Source organism: Hyperolius riggenbachi, chromosome 5 (genome assembly GCF_040937935.1).
Source record: "Hyperolius riggenbachi isolate aHypRig1 chromosome 5, aHypRig1.pri, whole genome shotgun sequence".
In the NCBI taxonomy this organism is placed as follows: Eukaryota; Metazoa; Chordata; class Amphibia; order Anura; family Hyperoliidae; genus Hyperolius; species Hyperolius riggenbachi.
In genome coordinates this window covers 254,366,981-254,375,194 of record NC_090650.1, presented here as the reverse complement: position 1 = coordinate 254,375,194, position 8,214 = coordinate 254,366,981, and the positions used below count along the sequence as shown (strand labels likewise).

Sequence of the window (8,214 nt, the reverse complement as noted above, 5' to 3'; positions counted from 1 at the left end):
CCACAAGATGGCAGCAAACCACTAACATAGATGCTCATTTGTACACTTCACAGATGTTAATTCACTAACGAAAAACTGCCACTTTTTTCCCCAAAAAATGAAAAATCACATATATGGATGAAAAAAACCCTAAATACAATCGAGATAACCTAAAATGAGAGAAATAAGAGTAATTTGAAAGTTGCTTTCTTTTTATTCCCTTTTCAGAAATGTTAGTTGCCTTGCTGACAAGTTGACCTGTTGCCTTTAGTAATTTGAGTCCCACATCTACTACAAGCAAGCATACAGCCATTGGAGACAGAACACCTGATCTGCACACAGTCTTTGCATATGTGACTCAGAAGACATTGGAAGCTGTAACAGGTAGGCTAGCAGCATTTTATAAAATTAAATCAGTAATGCTATCTTCCATAAACGGACCTCAGGGAAAGTGATCCATGGCAGAGCAGGATCATCGATATGGCACCTAGGCAGGTTCCTAGTGCCTAGTGAGTGTCAAAGCACATGAGGCCAGATGCAACCTTTTCTGATCCCTCTCCTACCTCAGTTTACCAGAAAGACTATAATGAGAAGCCAAAGGTACTACCTAGCCTTGGGAACCATTTCCTCTTAAACCTTCTTTAACCACGTCAGCCCTCAGTCGTGTTTCACTTTATGCATCCAAGCAATTTTCACCTCCCATTCATTTGCCTATAACTTTATCACTATTTATCACAATGAACTGAGCTACATCTTGTTTTTTCCGCCACCAATCAGGCTTTCTTTGGGTGGTACATTTTGCTAAGAGCTACTTTACTGTAAATGCATTTTAACAGGTAGAATACGAAAAAAAACTGGAAAAATTCATTATTTCTCAGTTTTCGGCCAATATAGTTTTAAAATAATACATGCCTCCATAATTAAAACCCACGTATTGTATTTGCCTAATAGTCCTGGGTATTACATTATTTAAATTATGTCCCTATCACAATGTATGTCGACAATATTTTATTTGGAAATAAACGTGCATTTTTTCCATTTCGCATCCATCACTATTTACAAGCTTATAATAAAAAAAATATAGAAATATTTCTTTTTTACATGGATATTTAAAAAGTTTAGACCCTTAGGTAAATATTTACGTTTTTTTATTGTAATGTTTTTTTTTGTTTGTTTGTTTGTTTTTTATTAAACATTTATTTGGGTATTTTTGGGAGGGTGGGATGTAAATAGTAATTTTTTCATGTAATTATGTGTTTATTTATTTTTTTTAAATGTAGATGTAGTTTTACTATTTGGCCACAAGATGGAAATGATGAATTTGTTTACATTACGTAACTCTAAGCATAACATGTACACTTAGAGGGACGTAGGGGGGACATAGGAGGCAGAAAGAGCGAGGCTTCCGAGAAAAGCGGTCACTTTGTCTGCCGGGGAAAGGGATCAGTGATCGGGCACCATGTCCCAATTCACTGATTCCCTGGCTAACGAACCGCGAGCCGGAAGCGCACATGCGGCCTTTTGGACGTATATTATATGTCCAAAAGGCCAAAGTAGTTAATTGATGGTGTGTATGGACATCCTAGATTTCTCTTATTTGCAATGCCATTTGAATCTGCTCTAGGATTTTGTTTTCTCCCTAAAATAGGTAGGCGCTCAGGTGAGGAAAGAGAGGTGTGAACAGGTGTGAAATAGAAGGCTGGTAGCTCAGTCTGGAATCAGTTTGATCTTGGAAAAGAGTGTGTTGTGTGCTTGGTTGACAAACAAGCTCATTTTGCATGTCTGTTCAGGTAAAGACTGATGATTGTTTAAGTTATTTTGTTTGTAATAAACCAGGGCGGTGGAGTCAGAGTTGGAGTCGGAGTCGGGACAATTTTGGGCACCCGGAGTTGGAGTCGGAGTCGTGGGTTCAGAAACTGAGGAGTCGGAGTCGGGAGTGGGAGTCGCATGATTTTTGTACAAAATCCACAGCCCTGTTAAGTATTAGACTAAGGAGTCGGAGTCGAGGAGTCGGAGTCTCAGCAATTTTGGGTACCCGGAGTCTGAGTTGGAGTCGGAGTCGTGGTTTCAGAAACTGAGGAGTCGGAGTTGGAGTTGGAGTCGGAAGATTTTTGTACCGACTCCACAGCCCTGTAATAAACAGTTATCAGATCAGGTTTTTTTTTCAATAAATACAAATGATAATGACAAATATAATAGTTTTTGCTTTATTTGTTTAACGTAAACCTAAAGTGAGAAATTCACTTCATGTTTAATACTCACCTTAGTAAAGGGAATGCTCTGGATAATACAGTGCCTATTGTTCCTCTGCCCAATGCCCATTGTTCCACCACTGTCTGCCAGTAATGCTGTTCTACTTGCTCGGTCAAACAGCTCTTTGGAGCTACTTGTGTCCCAGAGCACTGTAGGTCGGAGGACGAGTACGTCACTACTGTGCGTGTTCAAGTTTGGACTCATGCATGCACAGTAGTTTGGAATCATGCATGCACAGTAGTGATGCACTTGTCCTTGGAACTACTCGGGGACAGGAGTAGATCTGAAGAGTTGTTCCATCAAACTATTTCACCGGCTGACAGCACTGGAACAATGGGCCACATAGAGGAACCAAAAGACTATTATTAAGAGCCTTTCCTCTACTTAGGTAAGTATCAATCTTCAAGTGAAATGTAGATATATATATATAGAGAGAGAGAGAGAGAGAGAGCAAACAAAGGAGAGAAAGTCAGCAACACTTCAGTCTGTGTATACTGTATAAAGTGGCTTGCAAAAGTATCCAGCCCCCTTGAAGTTTTCCACATTTTGTCACATTACTGCCACAAACCTGAATCAATTCTATTGGAATTCAACGTGAAAGACCAATTCCAAGTGGTGTACAGGTGAGAAGTGGAACGAAAATCATACACGATTCCAAACATTTTTTACAAATCAATAACTGCAAAGTGGGGTGTGCGTAATTATTCAGCCCCCTTTGGTCTGAGTGCAGTCAGTTGCCCATAGACATTGCCTGATGAGTGCTAATGACTAAATAGAGTGCACCTGTGTGTAATCTAATGTCAGTACAAATACAGCTGCTCTGTGATGGCCTCAGAGGTTGTCTAATGGCCCATACTCACGGGCTGCAAAAGTGGCCTGTCGCCAGCACACGTGAGCGTGTGCGCGACAGGCCGGCGACAGCTCGTCGCCAGGTCCCTCCGCATACACACGGCGGAGGGACCTGGCAACTAATGCGGCAGAAGCTGTCGCTGTTGTTCCTCCCCCAGCCGGAAGTTGATAGTATTCCCTGGGTGTTGCGGTCGCTAGTCCGCATACTCACGCGGACTAGCGACAGTTGCGGCGGAGATGCGGCGGCAACTGTCGCCGGGCGATTGACCGCGCCAATCGCCTGGCGACAGCAGCGACGAGCAACGGTTCGGGGTGCGCGCCCGTGCAACGGCCCATACTCACGGGCGACATTTGTAGCCCGTGAGTATGGGCCATAAGAGAACATTGGGAGCAACAACACCATGAAGTCCAAAGAACACACCAGACAGGTCAGGGATAAAGTTATTGAGAAATTTAAAGCCGGCTTAGGCTACAAAAAGATTTCCAAAGCCTTGAACATCCCACGGAACACTGTTCAAGCGATCATTCAGAAATGGAAGGAGTATGGCACAACTGTAAACCTACCAAGACAAGGCCGTCCACCTAAACTCACAGGTCGAACAAGGAGAGCGCTGATCAGAAATGCAGTCAAGAGGCCCATGGTGACTCTGGACGAGCTGCAGAGATCTACAGCTCAGGTGGGGGAATCTGTCCATAGGATAACTATTAATCGTGCACTGCACAAAGTTGGCCTTTATGGAAGAGTGGCAAGAAGAAAGCTATAGTTAATAGAAAGCATAAGTAGTCCTGTTTGCAGTTTGCCACAAGCCATGTGGGGGACACAGCAAACATGTGGAAGAAAGTGCTCTGGTCAGATGAGACCAAAATGAAACTTTTTGGCCAAAATGCAAAACGCTATGTGTGGCAGAAAACTAACACTGCACATCACTCTGAACACACCATCCCCACTGTCAAATATGGTGGTGGCCAGGGACGGATCTAGGGGGGGGGGGGGGGCAGACGGGTCTCTTGCCCCAGGCGCAGTTTGTTGAATTCTTAAAAAGGCGGCAAAATTTGGATGGGGAATGGCAGTTTAGGTGCCAAAACCTGATCTTTAGGCACCAAAACCTGACCATTAGGCGCCAAAACTGGATGGGGAATGGCAGTTTAGGTGCCAAAACCTGACCTTGCCCCAAGCGCAACTTGGTCTAGATCCGTCCCTGGTGGTGGCAGCATTATGCTCTGGGGGTGCTTCTCTTCAGCAGGGACAGGGAAGCTGGTCAGAGTTGATGGGAAGATGGATGGAGCCAAATACAGGGCAATCTTGGAAGAAAACCTCTTGGAGTCTGCAAAACACTTGAGACTGGGGAGGAGGTTCACCTTCCAGCAGGACAATGACCCTAAACATAAAGCCAGGGCAACAAGGGAATGGTTTAAAACAAAACATATCCATGTGTTAGAATGGCCCAGTCAAAGTCCAGATCTAAATCCAATTGAGAATCTGTGGCAAGATCTGAAAACTGTTGTTCACAAATGCTGTCTATCTAATCTGACTGAGCTGGAGCTGTTTTTGCAAAGAAGAATGGGCAAGGATTTCAGTCTCTAGATGTGCAAAGCTGGTAGAGACATACCCTAAAAGACTGGCTGCTGTAATTGCAGCAAAGGAGGTTCTACAAAGTATTGACTCAGGGGGCTGAATAATTATGCACACCCCACTTTGCAGTTATTTATTTTTTTTTAAATGTTTGGAATCATGTATGATTTTCATTCCACTTCTCACATGTACACCACTTTGTATTGGTCTGTCATGTGGAATTCCAATAAAATTGATTCATGTTTGTGGCAATAATGTGACAAAATGTGGAAAACTTCAAGGGGGCCGAATACTTTTGCAAGCCATTGTATACAACATCAGAAGTTGCTTTTTTTGTAATCATATAACAGTGTTAATTTATCAGTAAAGAGAACCTGTAACCAAAAAAAAGTTCCCCTGCGGGGTACTCTCCTCAGGAGGGGGAAGCCTCAGGGTCCCAATGAGGTGTCCCCCTCCACTGTAGCTGCGGGCAATCCAGTGCTGGCTTCCCCCGAAGTATCCAGCAATCCTCCCTAGACAAGCCTGACAAGCGCTGATAAGCGCTGATTTATTTACCTTTCCTGGCTCCAGCGGCTCTCCACACAGACAGGCGAAAATAGCTGATCTCTGTCGGGTCCGCTCTACTGCGCAGGCGTAGGAGACTTGCGCCTGCGCAGTAGAGCAGGCCGACAGCGATCGGCTATTTCCGCCTATATCCGAGCGGAGAGCCGATACTGCGCCTGCGCTGGAGCCTGGAAGGTAAATATTTACATCCCTGCTGTTCGGGGAGCTTTATCGTCGCCGCCATGGGACCGAGGAGGATGGGGGAAGCCTCAATAGGATCCGGAGGCTTCCCCCACCCGAGGTGAGTACCCCCAGGGGATGTTTTTTTTTGTTACAGGTTTTCTTCAACACAAAACTGTAGTAATAGAAATATTAAGATTGACAGTTGTTTGCTTTTTTTGTCTGGCTCTTGCACTCCTACTTTGCCTCTTACTTTTTCAGTTTCTAACCTTAAAGTACAACTTCAGTGAGAAGAATATGAAGGCTGCTTATTTATTTCCTTTTAATGAATGCCAGTTGCCTAGCAGCCCTGCTGGTCTATTTAGCTGCAGTGGTGTCTGAATCACACCAGAAACAAGCATTCTGCCAATCTTGTCAAATCTGACAATAATGTCTGAAACACCGGATCTGCTGCATGCTTCTTCAAGGTCTATGGATATAAGTATTGGAGGCAAAGGATCAGGAAAAATAGCCAGGCAACTACTATTGCTTAAAAAGAAATAAATATGGCAGCCTACATAGCCATCTCATTACAGTTGTCCTTTTACCACTTCCCCTCCCTCAGGACGAGTAACTATGTCCCTGCATTTCCCCATAACTTCTTGCAGGGATGTATGCTACTATGTCCCTCCCCGTCGTGCACTCCCGCTCGACTCCCCTGCGCGTTGCCAATGCCAATCGTTAGCCGGGAGATCAATGGATAGGATCCCATTCATTGATCTAAGTCCCCGTGTGAATGAATGCCATGGTCTATGAGACAGCGCCGTCATTCACAAAACCTGATAGTTACACGTCCACACATTGCTTCCTCTTTGCGTAGTAATACTACGCATAGGGAAGTTTTGCACGAGGACATCTTGTGGCCAAAAAGTAAAATTACATCTAAAACATTTTTTTAAAGTAAAAAGACCTATTTTTACATTTTAAATGAACCCTTTACCTTCCACATTCCAATAGTTACCCCCAAAAAATGTTGTAAAAGATTACAATAAAAAAAAATACATAAAAGTTGCCTTAGGGACTGAACTTTTTCAATATGTATGTCAAGAGGGTAAATTACTGTTACTTTATAAATTACTGACTTGTAATTAGGGATGGATGCAAAACTGAAAAATATGCACCTTTATTTCTAAATAAAATATTGGCGCCATACATTGTACTAGGGAAAAAAATGTAAACATTGCAATAACCGGAACAAATAACATGTGTGGGTTTTAATTATGGTAGCATGTATTATTTTAAAACTATAATGGCCAAAAACTGAGAAATAATGAATTTTTTTCTTATTCTTCATGTTAAAACATTTTTAGAATAAAATCATTCTTAGCAAAAAGTACCCCCCCCCCCCCCCCAAGAAAGCCTAATTGGTGACGGAAAAAAACAAGGTATAGATCATTTGGTTGTGATAAGTATAAAGTTACAAGCGAATGAATGGAAACAGCGCTGACAGGTGAAAATCTGTTTTTTTTAAGGGGAAAAACCCTTGGAGGTGAAGTGGTTAAGCAAGGATAGCGATAAAAGACTGACTAAGGGTGTCTCCCTGACTGATTATTTATTGCAGAGGTTTAAAAGTAGCCATACACTAGTAGAACAAACTGAAATCTCCTTGATGTCCTGATAAACCTGATTTAATATGAATGACATCACCCCTAACTTTATACTGCTTGAAATGGTATGAAGCTTTGCAGCTTTCGCCTATACACTGCTCCCGTGGCCACACTGGGTCATTTTTGGAGAGAATCAGGCATCTTGTAGGTGGTTACTTAGTGGCACTAATACCCACAGAAGTGAGCAGAGACAAACACATTAGTGCTTCCAATAGAGCTTTCCGCATAAAATGTGGGTTGTCATTTACTTAGGGTGTAAGTACCATTGTTTTACATCCCTCACAAATCATACAACACAATTTTTTTCACATTTTAAAGAGAATCTGTACTCTAATATTCTTACACTAAAAAGCATACCATTCTATTCCTTATTTTCTCCTGTGCCCCTCTGTGCTGTTTCTGCCACTCTCTGCTGCAATCCTGGCTTGTAATTAACAGTTTTAGGCAGTGTTTACAAACAAACTAACCAGCTTGTGATAGGCTCACATAAACAGAGTGTGTGAGTCATACAGAGTGTGCAGGGGGCCTGCAGAGGGTTTGCATCGCTTCTATCCAATCACAAGCAGCCCTGCACATTCCACACATTCAAGCCTTAGCCCGACAGACACGACAGAGGAAAGAAGATAAGATTTATTACAGAGACAGTGCAATTAGGAAAGGCTGCAGTAAGCCAGAGCACATTAGAACAGGCATAGGAACTTATAGGATAGAAGAACTAAGGCTGAAAAATTTGTTACAGAGTCTCTTTAAGCGCCTCCTACACTACAACAGCAATCTGCTAAATGTTTTTCTATGCCATGGGCAATATGTTAGTATCAGTGTCTACTAACTGTGACTATGGAGTGTCAGATGTTTCCAGGCCCTACCATCTAGGTAACGAAATTACCTTTTTGCAATTATGCTACTGTTATTAAACTCTTTACAGGCACAAAACTCAGGGTTCAATTACATTTCTTGTTGTAATGTTGTGTAAAATGCATTTAAAAACGGAAAAAAAACCTAAAAGCAGGCAATTTCAAGTAAATGTTGTCCACTTTCCAGGTTTGCAGGATTACTTTTGTGCTCCTATTATCTGGGACTGGGAGCCTTACTGTAACGATCGGTGTAGCACAGAGAGGATCTGATTACCGGTGATCTGCAGTATCACTGGGAATACAGATATATACCAGATTATAGATGATCTGCAGTATC

The 8,214-nt window shown here is 42.6% G+C and overlaps 1 long non-coding RNA gene across 1 annotated transcript in view; it reads left to right on the top strand.

The window, feature by feature from the left end:
• Positions 1-211: 211 nt before the first annotated feature.
• The window catches only part of LOC137517616 (uncharacterized), a 103,985-nt gene continuing 95,982 nt past the window's right edge, over positions 212-8,214 (top strand). Inside the window, exon 1 of the long non-coding RNA XR_011020597.1 lies at positions 212-363. This is a non-coding gene — a long non-coding RNA (uncharacterized lncRNA). The remainder of the gene's footprint in view (positions 364-8,214) is intronic.